Source organism: Buteo buteo, chromosome 13, assembly GCF_964188355.1.
Source record: "Buteo buteo chromosome 13, bButBut1.hap1.1, whole genome shotgun sequence".
NCBI classification, from domain to species: domain Eukaryota; kingdom Metazoa; phylum Chordata; class Aves; order Accipitriformes; family Accipitridae; genus Buteo; species Buteo buteo.
In genome coordinates, this window is record NC_134183.1 from 19,947,398 (window position 1) to 19,967,858 (window position 20,461).

The following is a 20,461-nucleotide window of genomic DNA, read 5'->3' on the forward strand; positions in this document are numbered from 1 at the left end:
TGTCTACTTCCAAGAGACAATTTTTTTGGTTTTTTTAGAATAGGCTTTAGATGTGGGAGTTGTTGTGGGAGCTGTTCTGTACAGTTTTAAGATGCAGATTTATCATGGCACCTCTGCAGGCCCTGTAACCTCCGCAGACCATCTATAGTCACATGCACCTTGTGCCATGTATGCGAGAGAGTCTGAGAGGATCTTATCTTTCTCCTCACTGTCCTCCATTGGTCTTTGTCACAGAAAAAGGAGAAAGAAGATCCAAGAGATGAACTGGAGCTGAGCTGACCATAGACTTTGTCCAAGGAGTAGGTATGTTTGGAGGTATAATTGTCTTCCTGGTGTTTCACTAATGCTGATTGCTTTGCATCCTGGTTTCAGCTGGGATAGAGTTAATTTTCTGTCTAGTAGCTGGTATAGTGTTATGTTTTGGATTCAATATGAGAAGAATATTGGTAATACACTGATGTTTTCAGTTGTTGCTAAGTAGCATTTGTACTAAGTCAAGGATTTTTCAGCTTCTCATGCCTAGCTAGCAAGAAAGCTGGAGGGGTACAAGAAGTTGGGAGGGGACACAGCCAGGGCAGCTGACCCAAACTGGCCAAAGGGGTATTCCATACCGTGTGACGTCATGCCCAGTATATAAACTGGGGGGAATTGGCTGGGGGGAGTCGCTGCTTGGGAACAGACTGGGTATCAGTCGACGAGTGGTGAGCAATTGCATTGTGCATCACCTGTTTTGGATATTCCAATCCTTTTATTATTATAGTAATTTTATTATTGTTATTGTAATAATCATTATTAGTGTCTTCCTTTCTGTTCTACCGAACCCTTCTTATCTCAACTCACGAGTTCTACCTTTTTTCTTCTGGTTCCCTCTCACATCCCACTGGGTAGGGGGGGGGAGTGAGTGAGCGGCTGCGTGGTGCTTAGCTGCTGGCTGGGGTTAACCCACGACACTTTGGTATGTCAAGAAGCCCTGAAATATTATATTTGCCATTCACTCTGTTAGGAACTGAAAAGTTGGTTGTCTGAGACCAGAAATGAATGACTGCCTAGAGGTTCTCGTGCTGCTTGATGCAGTTCCATTGTCTTGCTAGAACAAGTTTCAAAACATGGGCAATTTTTCTCCTGCTCTGGTAACTTGTAAACCAAAACCATTTCTTTGTTTGGTAGCCTGTTTTGTGGTAAGACTGCATTATTTACCACTTGGGTTGTATGAGAAACTTTCCTAATGGCAGGTGTCAATCAAGTAAATGTTTGGTATCTCCCACCTGAGCAGAAGCAACACTAAAATTTCAACTGTGTCAATAATAAAGAAGGAGCCAATGGATATGAGAGTAATGAAAACTCCATGATCACTTACTCTGAAAGGGATGATTGTCAGTCACACCTTGATGGTGTCTGCTTGCAGATATAATGAAGAAAGATTATCATTGCTGTAAGTGACTGCAGCGACTCTGGTCAGCAAATAATGAAGATATTGTTGCAGTGATTGGACCTGCATCCCAGGTGCTGACAATGTTAAGTGATATCTCAGTGGTATTTTGGGTCCTCATTTATGTGACTACAATAGAAAATCAGAAGAAAAGGACCCTTCTTTTTTATGACATAATTAATTTCATGCCATTCTCTGCACTTCTAAACTGAAAACTCAGTTAGTTATGACCAAAGTCAGCTTATCTGTGCACCAATGACTCAGAGAAGAAGTAGTGAAAGTCCTTTAAAGCAAAGACCTTGGTTTAGTATTGATACACCTACATAAAATGTCAGCTATATATGAATTCCCTCCAAGTGCCTCTTCTGGATCCTGTTGGGGGGGGGGAGGGGCGGGGAGAGTGATACTAGCCATGAGTGTGAGCCATTAGCTGTGTCCTGTGGAAATGTAGAAATAAAATATTCTTTTAGTATTCCACTTCTTCCTGGGGTGCTAGCTGCTGTTGGGAATTGTGCAGAGTACACAGAATCCTTTTGTGTCTGTCCTTACTCACCTTAATTTGTAGCTTCAGTTCAAGGTGTTTGAAAGGAGCTTAGGTATATGGCCTCATCTTCATAGAAAGGGACAAAAGTGAATAATAAAATGAACCAGTCCGGTTCTGCTGGGGTGTAGCTAAAGTAAGAAACAAGGAGACTTCAAGACATGCTTCTGTTACAGATCCAATCAAGCATCCCAAAGGCTGTGTTGTTTAGCTGGCAGGTGCCCCTGGTTGTCCTGAGTGGGTTGGCTTGGGTAGCTGACTGGAAAACATAAAAGCTGCATGAGAAGTCTCTGACTCTTAAATACTTTTAACGTCCCCAAATTTCTGTTGTGGTGACAGATGATACAATGCAGAGTTGATAAATTCACCTGCTCTTATATCAGGCATGTGCAAAAGTTCTGGGTTTTGCTTTGGATTTCTTGACTTTGTGAGTGTATTCCAGCTCAGTCCAGAACAAAAAGCTAAATCCTACTGAAACAATCAGTCCCCAGGGGCTTGAGGCTATCGTCTCTAACATAGATATAAAAGTCAGTCATACCAGCTGCAGAAGAAATCTTACTAATTAATTGCATGAACTTTGCTTCTGCCTGGTTTGAGATTCTCTCAGCCTTGCATCAATATCTGGGCACACATACTGTACACCTCAATGGGGCTGTTGATTTTCCAAAGAAGACTAACAATTTTTGTGCCTAAAATAGCCATGCAATTACTTATGCTCACATGGTCTCACACTAACAAAATGGTTTCTGAAAACTGGTTTTGTTCACACGTGATTGAAAAGTTGCCCTACGTTGTTCTGCCAAGTTAGGCACTGATTCAGGTTTATGACCATATCATTAATATTTTAGTACCGCATCAGTAACTGGTTGCTATTAATATGTAGTGAAATAGTGATATAAAAAGGGAGATGTTCCCAATCATTTGGCAGAATTTGCATTACAGCTGGATGAAATTTATAACACATCTTCTGCAACCTACTGGTCTGAACTCCTGTTATTAATTTCTGCTGTGTTTATTTCTCCTTTATGTTCACTTTGGGCAATATTCTATCAAGTTTCCTGGCAAGCACAACAGTAGACATAGGCTAATTTCAGCTTACTGCAGGAAAAGGACTTTGTAGGAAGTGAATTTTGAATTAGTGCTAGTATTTGCAGCAAAAACCTCCCCCTGAGAAGTCTATTCCCCTCAGCCTGGCATCAGCAGCACTTAAGTGCATGTGAATAGCCCTACTGACTTCAGGTGGTCAGCTGTTTAATTACCTTCCCCGAATCAAGGCCAGGACCAGGAAACAAGCTCCCAGCATATGACCTGCGTGCCCACTCAAATGGCTTGTCTCCCAAAGGCTGAACTTCTGTGAGTGACCCACAGATTGTTTGACCAGGTAATTTGGCAAATACTTTCCAGTTGAGAATAAATTTGAGGAAATCATCATCTGATTCACAAAGAGAGGTGAAATTTGTGCAGTGTATTTTTCACGACAAGGCAGCTATTGCCCAAATTTATTCAACCTGCTTGCCTCTTCCTGTTTCAATACTCCCAACAATCACATTTTTTCCCCACGTTTTATTTAGGAACTCTGAAATAACAGGTCTCTTGCCTTTCTACCAGGAGAGTGGTGTGCTGTACACAGCACGCTGTACACGGTAGGAGGAGGATAAAGAATGACATGCTACTCTGTAAGCTACAACTATTTTTTTTAGACCTGCATCTGCTCTTGTCCCTCTTCTCTTCTCAGATCACTCTTTGGCTTCCCTTAGGAATCCAGCTGTGTCATCACATTGTGTGGCATCCTAATATTTCATACTAAGCTGTAAGCCAATTAGGAATGACTACTTACCATGCTGAATCATAGGAAGAGAAAAGGATAATGTGTCCTTCATATAACGAACCTCCTCTTTTTTGGCAAGACAGATCACCTACACATTATATTTATAAGCCCTATGGCTTTTCACTCTACCCAATTAGGATGCAGCTTCCTTTCACACTGCTGTAATATTTTAAGGGACTTGTTTACAGATGGATGCTTATTGAAAGTGCTGACCTGCTACCATTATACCTCATACCACCTTTCATCTTCAGACACTGAAACACTGGACAAAACTTGATGTTGTAATCACCTTTAGCAGGATGAGAACACGGGTGCAGCAAAATACAAAAACCTTGTCCTGAGTTCCTAAATGAACTGGTGACCCTGGATGAGAGTATAAGCTTTACCGCATGCCACCCAGAGCTGAGGAAGATGTTGATTAAAGTCAAAGTGTGAAATAAATCCTGTTATATCTAAAAGGAAGAAGGGTGAACCATTAATGTGTATTTGGGAATGCATGAAGTGTTTAGTAATGAGCATCAAAGAGAAAGATATTAAAATTTATTTCCCATGCTGAAGTAATTAATGGGCTATTATGCCAGGTGTTTAAGCTGCGTGGAGGTCTGGGATAAATACTGTTCCAGCAGAGGATGCAAAATATGATTTAAGATTAAATGGAATAATGTTAGTTCTAGCAGAGCACTTAAGATGCCCCCCTTCCTCCAATTGCTGTTTCTTTTTCCTAAGCTGCTAAGTAGCTATTGATAGCATTTATTTTCTAGGAAATGAGTATTCCTTTAAATTTGTCTTTGGATCCTAGCAGTGTTGCAAACTGAAGACTCCCGTGACCTGTATCTGGTACCTGCCATCTTTCAAACCTTGTCTAATCTTGTTAGTTTTCACTGCAAAGCAAGCAGGGCAGCACCCCAAATGGCAGCACCCTCACCCTACAGGAGCCAGTTAACTACCAATCGCAGGTGATAGATTTTGTGTATAAAGTTGTGTTAGGAACTGCATTCAAATAAGAGCCCTGGCTGCAGATACATCCAGGGAGAAAGGATGGCCTTGGCTTCAGCTTCCCAAACTGCATTTCCCAAACCAAGTCCAGCTATTTTTGTTGCCTCTGCTGCTAACAGCTGCCAACAGAGGTTGTAGCTAAACAAAGTCTGGGAACCTCTGGTTTAAGGCTTCTTCAGCAAGGTCCAGCCATACTCTGCGAGGGTTCAATTTGCTGCTTCACTGATCGCTTCCCCTCACAAATACCTCTGAGACAAGTTCTCCCAAAACCTCCTAGAAAAGAGCAGTGGTGAGTCACAGCACTAACATCTGTGGCTGAAAGCATAGATGCAGGCAGCTGTAGGTGATCAGGGAGATCCTGCTTTGTTTTCTGGGGTAACTAATCCCACCTGTGCTGAGCAAGTTTGAGGGCTTAGATCTACCTGGTGAACTCTGATAGTAAGGTAGGGTAGGGCTAAGGATGTTACAGCTCTTCTACAAGACCTTCTGTAAGTAGAGGACAAAGGCTTATGGTATTTTTCTTATTAAGATAAATCTTCAGTAAGCTGAAGTTAGTTCTGCTGTAAAGGTTTTGTGCTTTATCTGAAATACTATTTGGTTTATAAATGTAGGGGTTTAGAAACCTCTTGGCCTTCAAGAGAAAACTGCCTGTTTAGGAGCTGTACCTTTTTGTGTTGTTATTCAAAACTGTCTCAGTTAATCATTGCTAAAGGCCTGGCCAGCCTGTGTTGCAAATCTTTTTTTAAAAAATGCAGCATGTATATAATTCATGTGGCTCCTCTCCACATAGATAAGGACTTGTCTCAAATGTCAGGGTGTGGGAGGAAAGGATGCCTGACCTAGAGGGCAAGAATATTGAATGCACTGGTGTTGGACTTGACATTCCCCTAGTATACGCTGCGATAACATCAATCTCAAGGAACCCTCCTGGTATACATACAGAGCTGCTGCATTTAATATATATTTCCAAAGGAATTTCATAGTAATTGAGCATTAAATTATGTCCACTTATTGTAAAGTATTACTGTTTTTATTAAAAATTATAAATGGGCTTCAGCAGAACACAATATACCAGATTCATACCACCATCTCTATTAGTCTTTATGTTATAATTGTCATTGACCGCCTTTACTGTATTATTTCTAGACAGTTCATAATTTCCCGGCTGAACAAATGAAGATTTGTGAGCAAAGAAAGGCACTGACTGGATTATGTAGTGCTATTGATTTTTATTCTCCTTGTTTCACAGAATGTGCCTAAAAATCTTGCTGTCTCTCTGACGGGCCTTATTAGCACTCGGAGGAGCTGGCGTGAGTTGGATGGCAGTAACGCATGCTGTTGTGCTGCACTAGAAATCTCAGCTTGTGGAGAAGGAGATGTCAAAGCTGGCCTTGGAATAGATCTGCTGGATGTCCAGGTATGACCCAGGCAGTCAGGATTTGGGAGTCTTTGCCCAGCGTGTGGGTTGCGGTGAACCATTACAAATCTCTATCTGCAAAAGAAACAGTGACCTGGCGACTGCCCAAAGGGAACTAGGCTGCCCATTTTGCAGGCAAGGTAGTGCCTGTGTGGGAAACTGTGTCTCATTCAATAACATTTAATCCTGAGAAAGATGATGGCAAATATTGGCATTTCCTTTCTATAAAGACTATGGCTTTTGCACAGGTTATCAAAGCAACTACCCCCATAGCCTCTCTTTGCTGTGGTTTTCAAAGCTTTTCAAGTTTGAAGGACAAAAACTTAAGTGAATGATGAGGGATTGGTTCAGTTCAGTTTGTGGGGAATGTTGGTTATTTCACCTTGCTGTTTTGTGTCATTTGGGGATGCTTATACATTAAAAATTCCTGAAAAATAGGTTAACTGTAAAATGGTTTTTAAGATTGAAAAAGGGTAAGATTTGAAAATTGAAAACTGATATTTATTTGCAAAATTTGACCCACATCTATTAATTATTTTAGTCCTCCTGAGACTGTGAAAGAGGTAATTAGGTATTTACAGCAGAAATGATCTTACAGAACATTGCTATTCTATTTTATTGTCGTTAAACAACAAATAATGAGCCACCAAGAAATAGGAGGGGAACTGTGAATGGAAGTTATGCCAAGATTCGTTATTTCTGTGTATATTTTTGAGACTTGAATGAAATGATGTGTGTGAGCTAGAAATACAGGTCTTCCCACCCTTGGCTGATTCAATCAAGTCTGTAGTAGTATTTACTACTAGTAAAGGTAGTATTTACCTTTTAGATGCCTGTGTCTTTTATTGGATCTTGATGCATCATCTAGTTCAGATTAGTAATTTGGCTTTTTAATTAGCAGGGCTTCACTGTGGTCTGTTTGTCTTTCCTGCTGACCTCTGCATTATCTGTAGAAACAGAGCCCCATGGGAAGATGACCAGGAATGCCTAAGACCTTGTACAAAGCACTAAGTGCTGTTTCCATACCAGGAAAAAGTGAACAAACCCTCTTATACTGATCTATAAGTTTCTGGGAACTTTCTGATTTCCAGGGGGTGGGGGAGCAGAATCCACTACAACTAAAAAGGTGAAATACCTGTCCAGTTAAAATGAAATAAGAACATATTTGACAATTGTTTTCTACAAACACACCCTCATGGATAGCCTTTCTCTTCATATTCAGCCTTTGTTTGAACAAGGTATTATTAAGGATTCCCATGCAGCAGAATTCCCCAAAGTGTCTCCATTTGATATACAAGTATTTCTGACCACGCAAGGAAGAAGAGGTACAAATGCAGCCCTATCTTTGCCCTTATTGTTTATTAATGAAGCAAGTGCGCACACAACCCCTGCTCCTACTGAAAGCCGTAACTGACCTGTGTGTTCTGGTTTGTATGTGAAGTGACAGGAATTACACAGTCTCACTCCACAGACCAAACTTTTCACACAGCTCTGATAGAAATGAGCCCCTGGGGACTTGCAGGATGCTGCCTTTGCTCTGTAAGACTCTGTGATGGCAAAGCTAGCTATCGGTTGTTAATCCCAACACATCATACAAGACACTTTCTATCTCTTCCTGTAATGTTAATGCAGCTGGAATTCCATAAATCAAATCTCAGCAGTAAAAAGGTTAATAAGTTTACACTATATAATTGAAAGCCATATTGGTGATTAAAAGGATTTTATATATCAGTTTTCTGGGTCACCAGCTAATTATTTTTGGTGGCCTGTAATAAAACATAGCACCGTAGGCAGATAGAGGCTGTAATCACATAATATATGGAAAAATGCATTTACATTTATTTGAGACAAGGTTGTGTATACCAGTTTGTTGAATAGCCTTTGAGGTAAATCTTTCCCAGTTCAGAGACAATGGAAGAACTGCAGGCTCTGTGTACTTGGTTAGGTTCATACAAAGTTATTGGATTGAGTTTTGAGGTCTGGCACTCTCTCTCCAGAGCTAAGCCCAAGGGAACCAGCTGTCACCTGTGATGGAAGGGTTCTGCCGAGGCACTGGGGATCGGATTGCTATTATAATTCATTTTAATGCATTCTTCACGTACTAATCATTTATTGGAACAGGATCTTCTGTAATAGGGACATGACTAGGAAGAGACAGAGGCGATTGATCATCCTTGCGTAGAAAGGATAGTTAAAAAAAACAAACAAAAAAGAAACCCTCTGTACAAGGGGCAGGTGTGTGCACCTGCACTAGGGGTCGGGTTTTCAATGTGGAGGTAGAGAAAAATTGAACTCAAAGCTTGAAATGAAATCTCTACAGTAAAAAAGAAACCTTCTGTACAAGGGGCAGGTATGCATGTGTGCACGAAGGATCAGGTGTTCAGTGTTGAGATAGGGAAAAATTGAACTCAAACCTTTAAATTTCTACAGTTCTATCAGGCTGAAATACCCTTTGGAGCCAAACACCCAGACATAGAGACATTTCAGACTTCAACCTCTGTTTTGCAGGTTGTATGTTTTAGTGTATTTCTCTGATTGCATCAAGAAGCAGCTAAGGGCAAAGGCAGATACTGGGTGTGCATGCGGATTTGGAGGGAGGTGCGGTGCAGGGGGTGTGTGTGTATGCACAAATAGCTCACAGGTTACTTCTACAGTCCCCGGAGCCTCCTGTGGTCCTGTGCGAGGTAACGCAACCATAGCCTATGTTATGGTAAAGCAGCCAGCCCACTGCTGATCTCAGTTGTTCTGCCTGTTAAGCAAAGGGCAAATCACAGCTGGCAAACCGCAAGATACGGTAAGCATTGGGCACATCGTTCCCACTGTCAGGGCAGGATCTGAGATGTGATCAGAAACAAATGACCTGATGTTCAGTTCACTCCTGGACAATGCTTGCAGAATCGCTTTGGAGAGCGGGACCTTCTGTGACAAGCACGTTTCTGTAATATTTCTTAGATCTTTTGGCTACAGCTTTTTAATTGGCAAATAATTAACCCTTAAATGCCCATTGCATACAAGCAGTGCCAATGACATATTACAATGTAATGAGTAAAGGCTCAAGTCCTTTGCCACCGAAATTATTTGCTTGTCATACACTAGATCTAAATAGGAGCTTTTCTGCACTGAAAATAACATCTTTTTATTTAAACTAAGTTCTTAAAGTGTTTCCTAGCAGCATAGCTAACGGGATACTCTGTTTTAAACACAGGCTGGGGAGGTTAAAACTGGAATGGCAGTTGTGTGAGTAATGGCCTAGGAGTCAGCTGCTGAACTTGACTTGACAACTCCATGCCGACGCCAAGTCAGAAGGCATTCGTGTGACACTTTGAGGGTAAAGAAATAAAAAATAAACTGGTAGTCTCCACTGGTAGAAGGCCGTATCAGGGCTTTCTGAACAAAGACTGAGAAGGGGAAAAGTTAAGCAGTTATAGTGCAAATGAGGAAAGAGTGTGGATATGTATTTGAATTACTTACGTGGATGTAATGCATCAGGTGTACCGCTCTGAAGTTCAAAGGAAAAGCAATCTAGTTTAAGAGTCTGACTGCTGGAGGGCCTGTCTTGGCTGGCATTGCATAAGCCTCTCTCCCAGGGGTCTTTGCAACTATAACTTGGTTAAATTTTGTTTGAACAATTTAGGGCTAAGAAAGAGCCAAATAACACTTCTGCAATCTGCTGTTGTTACAGGCTGGAGCAGCAGAATTGCTTGTCTTTCTGTCACTTTGTTCGGTCTCTCTTCAGGGGGATTTTTGTCAGTGGATTGGTAATAGCAGGAAGTTGTTATTTTTTCACACATAATCAGCAGCAGAAAGAGTGTGGTACCGTTTCAGCATCTAGGTGTGTAAAGACATCTTTGTTAAAATTGACAAGGAGATTGTGAGGTGACTTAGAGAAGGCCTAGTGGTAAGGTAGTGCATGGGAAAAGAGGGATCTCACAGCTTTTTTGGGAAATGACTTCTGCCTCCGACACAGCTAATCCAGTTCTTCTGAATAATAAAATCACAACAATATCTAAACAGAGAGAAACAACATGTTCTGCATAAGCATTCCTGTTCTATAGCTTTATTAGAGATAACGGAAAGAAATTTAAGCATCCGCTGCGTATAGTTCACTTCCTGGGACACGTATGTAATGGTGTTCTCTGGATGGAGTTTCTGTCTGATATATTTTAGGTAGCATAGGCAAGGAAGGGGAGGATCCCAAAAACTCTTCTGTATCTGACCTAGAACAAGAGGTCAGGATGATAATATAGCCTCTAGTACTCCTTGTCACTGAAATCCTTTCACTTCACGCCTTATTGCATAAGTTCAATATACTTTTCAGCTGAAGCTCTCCCAAGCACTTAGCTCTTTAAACTCCCCACTCAGCAGGTGGCTTATTTAAATGTGGCTGTCAGGTTGGCCAGTGGCCAAAAGCAAATGGCTCAATGCGTGAACCGCAGTGTTTGGGTTTAATTCTGCTCTCATTTCTGCCAGCAAAATCCTCCTGGCTCCGGTGGGGTTGTGTGTGGTACAAGTGAGTGCAATATAGGGCTGTCTGCTCAACTGTTTGTCAAATAAATCTATGGCCAGTCATTTGCATTATGTCAGCTAAACATTTGCCTGGTGCTTTCACATGTGCGAGCCAAGGAGGAATTCTGGATTGTTTGAAATGAAAACCATCATTGTCAACTCTCACTTAACCAATAAGCATTTCTTCCATAGTGTGTAAGTAACTTATTTTGCAATCCACAGCCTCAAAGAGGAAATGTAAAGTTTCTCTAAACATTCAGTACAAATGGGGATATTAGCTGCTTAATTGATTCTTCGAAATTCGGGTCTTACAGCTGAAGAAGTGAGATGGAGGGAGGGGGGAAGCACGTGGTTTAAATTAAATATATGGAAAATAACTGCTGAATGATAAAAATATATTTTAAAAGTAAGCAAACCTGTTTTCCCTCTGCCTCTCCATTAAATGTGTCAGGAAAGGGCCTTTACAACTAGGTGGTAATTAGAGAGGAAAAAGCAGTGCTGGCAAAGCAGTCAATCTATCACATCCTCTAAAGCCTAAATGTTACCAGCAATTAAACAAGTTAGTAGGGGAAAAACTTGACAAGCAAGTTTTATCACAGAATCATCTCGGTGGCAAAGTATGTGGGGCACTCTTATTAGATTCCCTTGTGCAACCCCAAAGATTTAAAATCCAAACTCAGGAATGCACATTCAAACCAAAGTGACTATTTTCTTTCCCAGACTACCCAGGCGCAGGGAAGATTAGAATGCTAAAAATAAAACAACCTTTCCCACCACCCCCTTCCTCACACCTCCAAAGTCAAATCTGTCCAGGTTGACTGCTCCATTAAATTCAAGAGCAAAAAGTTATAAATTGAACATACGGAGAGCAGTGCCTTTTTTAAAGTGATGTTTCCTCGCCTTAATGGATTTAGCTATGGCAGGGAGTCAGAGAGAAGCTGTCTTAACTAAATCTTTGACTGATTATGCATTTTTTTTCTATTCATACAAGATAGATTCATCATTCCAATTTGTCAAGCTGGCGAAGTTCCAATTAATTACACCAGGAAAAGCTCAAGCTGCATTAGGCCTCTGTCAGGCCTAATCTAGTGCTTCATTTACTGGAGCCCCAAATGAAGAGATATCAGAGGTGTTGTTCCTCTTGGTACTTAATTTGATGAATGCCCTAGCAGCACGATTGGTGGCAGAGGTGTATATGTGTGTGTCTCTTCATCAGCCACCACTGCTGAAGTCGTCATGCTTTCTCTACTAATTTGAGGGCTCATCTGTATACTGGATGTTTTTTTGGAAGGCCTATTCTTCATAGATATGCCAAAAGGTTTCTTCTGTGTGTGCATGTGTCTGGGTATGTTCCCAGATATGCTGGACCTGATTCTGATCTCAGTGATGTGATGAGTTGGGATTCAAGGCCTTATATGTAAACGTAGAACAATACAAGTTAGACTGGATACTGTAAAGGGGCTGTAAATTTTGACATCCTTGTTGCTGTGTGTTGGCAGAGGAAGAGCAGCTTTGCATGTTGTTTCATGTAGTGTTCATAAGAAAGTGTGGGTTACCATCCACATCCACTGTAAAGAAGTGTTCAAAATGCTTGAATAACCTGAACAATTTGTTTGCTATGTGGGTTTGAAACTTTGATATGAATACATACATGCTGTATCAGCACAGTAAATAAGTATATGCAAGTACAGGTAGACTTTCTGACACCATACTGGTGGGCTACTATTGAATGTATACATTCAAGTCTAATTTTTAAATATTTTACAGTAAAGACACTATGGACCAAGAACATATGTTTCTTTTCTGCTGCACTTTACGTATGAACTATTCAGCATAAGGTGCCAGAATGCCAATATGTTTAGCTTACTTTTGGCTTTTAACCACTGCTGTGATTAAAGATGTAACTGCAGCAATGCTGTCACTTTGCACATAGTTTTAGGTGTCTCAGGATGCAGCATTAGCCAAGAGTAAAGTAGCTTTGTACTTTGGCTGAGTACAGTACTAAAAGTCTTCATTTGCCAGCAGTCACCATGCTGGGATTCTGAGTTTATTTTCCACTGACTGTATTTGAGGGACTGGTGTGTGCAATGATGATTTTTAATGGCAGCTATCAGACATGCATATGGTGCTCAGTAGGAGACCATATTCAGAACAACCAAGGAGAGAATTGATGCAGTGATGACTGTAGTATGACAACTCCTCTGTAGACAGTTTGGACCCCAACTGGTGCTCACTTTTGGAAGGGAGGCCTTTGTCCCGAGAGTTTGTATCTGCTAATGCATCAAATTTGCAGCTGCCGTTAGTGTGTCAAAATGAGGTAAGCCCAATTGTGCTGGAACAGGGATAACACCCTAAATCTTCTTTTAGGTGAGATTCTGTAAGCATTGCTGGTTTGTTTCAGGGTAAAATCAAATAAGGAAATTTGAATCACCATGGGAAATGGTGAAGGTAAAGGTAGACTGCAGTTGTAATGATCTCTCTTCACTCTGCACAAGAAGGTTTTTTGCTGGACGTATACATTTGAGGTTGGTTCTTAAACGCTCTGCTTAAAAAGTCACTGTGGACCAAACCCATATGTTTCCTTTCTGCAGTACCTTATGTATGAATTATTCAGCATAACGTGCCAGAATGCCAATATGTTGAGCTTACTTCTGGATTTTAGCCTTATGTTTTATGTTAAACAGGTTGGTTTAACTCACCTGTTGAACTTGAAATAACTAAAAGCCTTCATATAGTTGGGGCCAGGCAATAATTAGTGGATTATGTGAGCTCTTGTAGTTTCCAAGTCTCTAGACTGGGCCTTCGGTTATTGTATTTGTACCCATATGCTATAGGCTGACTTGGGTTTGCACCCAGCAGTTCCTTTACATTTGCTGATATTTGTCTTTGGTTTACAAGCATACTGGGGTATTCTGTGAGTGATTGCAACGTGTATTAATGCCAGGAGGTACCCAAGGCTGTCCTAAGCTGTCAAGAGCAAGGTACCCACTCTAGGTAGAGATTGTCTTGGCTGGTTCTTTTTCATATGTACCACCAACATGGTGTTGGAAAAAGCTCTATCCTTTAGAGAAATGAGAATATTTTTTTTTGTCATTCTGCTGAGGAGACACACAGTTGGAGGCTCACTGGATGCGTCCATAGGCTGTCTTTTTCTCTAGCTGGGTACTGATTTACAGAAATGTGTCCCCAGAGATATAGTGGACTCATACTCTTACAAATGAAAACTAACTGGCCGCAAAAGGGAATGTACATAACATACTACCAAAGGATCATATTCACCCTTGTTCTGGGCACAAAAATGAGGTTTATTCACTGCTTACGTCCCATTTAACCTTTCAAATTATAGTCTACACAGAGCAATGATCACACTCAGTGGCTTAGAGACTCTGATGCCTTCTGATACAAGACAGAAGTGATCTCTTATGGACACAAGCAGTCCTGAAAAGACCATAATCCAACAGAAATTTCCTTCTGCAAGGACGCGAGCCGGAAAGCTAGAACTGCTCTTCCTTGTGTTCTCAGTGAATTTTCATCTTCATTCAACGCTAAATTCAAACTCTGCAGTAGTTTGGGTCATCACACTAGCATCTATCTCTGAGGAATGATTACAGATGATGAGTTATTACCTTTAAATAAGGGGTAATTAATGCTTCCCACTCTGACTTTAATGAAAGGATTTCCTGATGGGGGGGACAAGGAATATATTGTATCAGTAATGCCCCTTTGGGAGTTATTGGCAGAAAGTCTGCGGTTAATAATTTGGAGTAACAAATAAATGTGAGCAACTTGTGATATATGTATGGAAAATGAGGTGTCAAATTATTCATTATGAATTATTCTGCCAGTTCTAATAATAACCCAGCTGTTGAGGAGGAAAAGAAAGCTAGATCTGTCACTGCAGACAGACCCTTTTGCAGTAATTCTATCCCTTTCAAACGGAAAAATATAAACTTCCTCTGAGAACAGAAAATTAGATAAGACAATAAGAATGGGATCCCTGCTCCAAATCCATTTTTTGAGCTTAATGTACACTAATGGATAATAAAAGATGGTTGACTAATGAATGACCTGCACACCAACCAGCTGAAAAAACACATTTTGGCAGTCAGTACTTGCAAAATCCATAGGTTAAAGACAAATTCAGTCTCTGTCACTATTCTCGATATGGTCAGGTGCCTTTATTCAGGTAGAAGTGTTTTATTATACAGACTGTGTGTGTCTGTATTAAATATATATATGTGTGTGTGTGTACATAGACACATATTGCCGATTACATCTTTAGGCAGATTTTGGGAGACTATGTTTACAAGTAATACCTGAAGAAACTTGATTGAATGGCAAACCAGTGTCTGGCAACAGGGGAGCAGATGTGGGACTTGAGAGAGGTGGGTCCCATTTCTGGCATACCCCCAAGTTGCCATCTGACTGCAGACAGGTTCTTGCTTTCCCCTTGGGCTTTTTCTTTTCCCTTCCTCAAAGGTGGTGGTGAAACATCATCCATTAGTATTTACAAGCTGCTTTCCTGCCTTTTTGATAATGGCAAGTGTAGCTGGTGCTTTTTCTGAGAGGATGGTGTAATTTAATACCTGTGTATCAATCAACCTCAATGTCATTTGTGGGGAATGCTCTCTTGAGCCACCAAAGCTGAAAGTGAGCACAGTATCTTAACCCTTCTGGATTTGGTAACTTGGTCCCAAACTCTCTCAAGACACCAAAGGAGATTTCGCTCAGCTTTGCTAACTTTGAAGACACAGTTAGCACAGCCTGAGCCAATGCAGTTAATCTGAAACCATGCCAGTTGAAAGAAAATAATTAGAAGATTTCTGTAGGGCTTTGTCGTATTTGAATATATTTCCTTTAAATATGTGGGGAAAAAAAATATCTCTGCCATGTGATGCTTGGTCAGGTTTAACACTCTCATGTCAAAGGGTCTGAAAATATTAATAGTCCTTTACTAATGAACCCTTTTCTAAAATATTAATAAACGACTCACCTGGCAGCCTGTATGTCATCCCTGCTTTGCGTCTTGCACACTGTGCACATGTCTGATTAAAACGTGAGCTGTCCAGGGCAGGACCCGTGCATTCAGTGCTGGCTTGCTTACTGGTGCTATTATAAATAATTAAGATAATTATCCAATATGTTTATGACAACTGACTGCTTTGGGTCGGCTTCTCTGAGGACTCCTGTCATCAATGAAAATTCTGCAAATGGAGGGGTTTGCAGACTGGCGCCAAAGATGGATTACCTGGAAGCTTTCAGAGCTATAAACGATGCACTTTCCATTTGCCTCTCCATACTGTATGGACTTAATCAGAAACTGTAATTTTATAGTGCAAGTAAATGGGTGAGAGACATCAACAGCATGAGTGAGACAGAGGCATTGTCTTTTGCGATGCCAAATCCCAGAATATTAAGAGTTTGCCAAAGGCATTTCAGAGATAGGTTTCCTATCTTCATCAATAATTTAAAACATTCCCAAGTCTCCTCTGAGTAGCTCAGAATAAGAGCTGAAGGCACGGATGTCAGAAGGCAGAGTGACTCCCAATTAGTCAGGTAGAGAGCTTTCTTGTTGACTCAGCCGGGGCAAGGGTGGCTATAAAACCCAGGCTTAAGTCCTTATAGATTCCTTAATAGTTTTTCTTCTTTAAATCTGTGGTAATTTGTAAGAGATGAGGGGGCAGTCCAGTCCCTGATCCACCGGGGTGCTCATTAGTGCCACTGAAAAAACACATGGGCGATTGTGTAAGTTGCTAACAGAAAATGGGTTGGAGAAGGAGCACCATATTGTATGTGAGCGAGACCCAGAAAGAAGTAGTAGCTTTTAAAATCTGCTACAAACTGTGGCATGTCTTGGGGGCATTATCAGCCAAGGAGAGTTTGCAGTGATGCCTTCTAAATTGGTGCTTCTTTTTTGAAAGCATTGCCATTAGGATTGCCGTATATATGTGGAGTTTTGAGGAAGTGACGGTATTTTGTTCCTCACACGCGTGGCTCTTATTAGAACATTTTGGTGTCATGCAGAAAATTGCTTGTGGGCCCCTAAAACTGGGTCACATGAATGAGTTATCCTGAATCAGCCAATTTGCAGCAACTCTCTGGCTGTGTCTATCTGGATGTGTCATAAAACTCTTGAGCGTGCTATCTATTTTTGAGCATGCTAAACGTGTTTATTTACCACACAGCTTATTGTGCACTAAACTCATCCACATGGCAGGCAATTTTCTAGTGCTTAGGCCACTATTTGACCCAGCTGCCATGGAGAAGGCTATATTAAGTCCAGCTGATCAGGGCTGTCTCCACAGTGGAACAGGAAATTAGTCTCTATAGCTATATGACTCTGTCAGCTTTTCTACACATTTCACACAACTGATTTCCTATAATGTGCAGCTTTTCCTACCATTCTTTTGTGTGTGTGTGTGTGTGGGTAAGGTTATTTTTATATTGCATTCCCTGATGTGGTATTCAAATCTTAAACGTGACACTAATTACATATTATTATTTTATTTTTTTTTTACTTCCTCCTGACAACTGCTTACTGCACCTGTTTACGCCTTAGTGCTTTTAACTGCATGTGATTCTATCCAAAACATGCTGTTTGCTTGCACTTGGTTTGGAACTGTGTTTTGCTGCACACTTCCACATTTTAATCACAGCTTTGCAGTGCTTGTCTGGCCTAGTGGCAGCGCTTTGCTGTGAAGCTTTCCTCCTTTGAAAAAACAATGATTTTTCAAAGCTTTCCCTTGTACTGTTGAGATCAGATTTAAATAGTCGGTTACTAAGAAAAAGTTGCAAGTCCCTTGAAGATAGTAGTTTTAGAGATTAGAGGAGCTCTGGAAAACTGCAGGTTAAGAGAGGATGAAGAGGATGGGATTGCAGTGAAGTGGGGATTTATTTCTGCCCCTGTAGGCTTGTGTTCCAGCACTGACTTCAATCATCCTGCACAGTTGCAGATGTTGTTGGCCAGTCCTCGAGTCCTGGCTCCTTAATATATCTATATAAGATCAGGAATCTCATTCCAAGAGGAACAGATCTTCAGCTCTGCAACTCAGATTTTCAAGGAGTGGGGCATTTTTATCAGTGATGCAAGCTGTGATACAGTGTCTAACATGTGGCTTGAGTTATCTGTGTAGGCAAAGCCCCTCCATGCATGCTCCTAGCTTATGGCAAATGAAAGGTAATTCATGGATCTGATTAAAATTCCAGATCCTTGATGCTCCAGGTCTTGTCACTGTTTTGTTAATATGACAGAATTTAGTCAGCTGTGAAATATGGTTTGACGTTCTATCCCTTTGTCCTGCGTCCTTAAAGTCCTGTGAAACTATGTGATACTTGGCAGGACCAAATTCTCATCTAAATTGCATTGCTTTGAGTCTAAGGCAACTCCTCTACACTGCAAGGATTTTGTCTCTGCTCTTCCCTGCTGTAGAGGTCCAATGTGCCTATGCTTTATGCCTTGGGTTTTACTGATCAGGTGGTAATATGCCACTGGGCCAGTGGCTTAATGCAGGAATTACTGGAAGCAGCAGTCTTGGAGTGCTTTTTATGAGGATAACAAGGCTTTTGCAGACATAAAAAGCAGGAGAAATGCTTGTTAGTTATGGGGAAGGTGAAAGGCTTAGAAAACTGATTAGAGTAGCAGTGTGGTCAGATTGAAATGAAAGCTCAGTGGCATAATCGTTAATTGGGTGCTTACTTACCTACTAATTTGAGCTTGGATGTCAGCAGTACTGCACTTCATCTCAAACCAGAGGTCAGGCTTTAATGCTACATCATAAATTACGTAAAGGCACAACACTAACAATTAGATAATTATGGAGACCCATGCTGTTGCAATTTAACTGGGCAAGTTCAGGGCAATCATGACAGGAATAGTGCTTAACCCTGAATCTGCTGCCTTTCTTTCAACCTGACAGCCAAATATATGTGGCCAAGGAGGTAGCCAGCCGTCTGGCAGCCCACAGGTTAAAAGCATCTTTTCCTATTAGTCAGATTCATCAGATGGCCTGGACGAACTCTGAGGCAATATTGCAAAAATGTTAATTATGGTTCAGAAAGAAAAGCCTGTATTTCAATCTACAGGAGATTCTGGGCAGGACACAACAGTCAGAACAGTTTTTGTATGCAAGGCACCATTGTGGGTTTTTTATTTGTTTCTAAGCCAAGCCTATGTATATGTGTGGCTTATTTACTTTGCTAAAATAAACCACTAAGTCAAAAATAAGGTTATCCACAGGGATGTCTTTGCATGCATCCATGCTGCACAGGACAGACCCACAAAACCTCACATTTTGAGTACTGGAGTCATTCAACTGCCCACAGCCTCGTGCTTGTGTCTGCCTGGCTGCCAGTGCTGCTTTCTGTGTTAGAAGTAGCATTGTAGAGCAGAGATGAGGCCAGTTCAGAGTGGCTTGTCCCCAGCTGTGTTCCTGCTACAGCCGTGCTAGAAGGCACATTGCCCAGCTGCAGCCTCTGGTGATTCTTGCCCATCAGTTCTGAGAGCATTCAGCATGGCTCCTCTTGATGCCCATGATGGCTTTAATGAAGAGAGAGTTCAATCAATGCTGGACACTTGAAAATTCAATCCACAGAAGAGATATTGAAGATCAGGGTGGAAAACATCAGTCAGGTGGATTGGAAAGTGATTGACAGTGGGATGAAATTAATAACGTGCGGATTTTGGGTTGTTCGGCCGCATGGTTTCAGACATAAGCAACGTACCCTCATCTGGAAATACGTAATGAACAGTGATTTCCATGGGGTGTTAGAAGCCTACAGGCTTTATTGAATTTAGGCCTAGGACTTTTTTTAGTGCTGTCCTTTTACTTTTGTTCCTGGTCCTTTTGGCAATTGGGTAAATCGCTCACACTATAATATTTATTACCTTTGTAAACACTGAGGTTTTGTTTGTGCTTTGGGTGGGGCTGAGTAAACTCTCTGCACAAAAAAATAAGAACTGCCCACTACTGGCATTTTGGCACTGTTTTCCTTATTCAGGACATTTTATATAATACAACAGAAAAATGATCTTTTGAGGAAGTATCTCCTATTAATAGTAATGGTGTCTTACAGTGTGCTGTGCAATGATGTCATATGCTAACGTTTTCATTCCTGGGTTGAGGAACTGTGTGCATTAGGTTTAGCAATGTCTTGCTTTAGCCTTGGTAGGTAAAATTCCTTCAGGTGCTAAGTTTGTTATAAAAGTGCTAGGAAACCCTTAGCTGTGGCACAGTGCTTTGAAAAATAATCTTACAACCTTTACATGCTGCAATATAGCATGGTCAAGTAATGACACATCTGGTTACCTATTATTAAGGGTTGAGTTATGGTATACTTTTTGTTTTAATTAGTCTGCGATAAACAAAAACTCAGGGGCTGTTCTGCTCTGGTAGTTCTCATTTTTCGTGCAGCCTTCCCTGCCCTTATGGGTTTATTAGTGTAGAAAAAGTGGCATGTCATACTTGCAATGTCTAGACTGCTGTGGTCAACAAAGCAGGAGGCGGTAGACTTGGTCTGAACCAAATGTCCATAATACAGTGCTGGGGTGCTCTGGGCAGGTCTATGTTCTGTCTAATTTGATAGCTAGAGGCTATCCCCATGCCCAAATTCACTAACAGCCCTGCAGGACAGGCTGCAAACAGGGCCTGAGCGAGGTTCTCACCTTTTGGGTTGCTCTACAAAGAGTGAGGAGAAGAGAAGGAGCTCTTTGCTTAGGCTGCTTGAGAAATGGATTTTTTGTTTGTT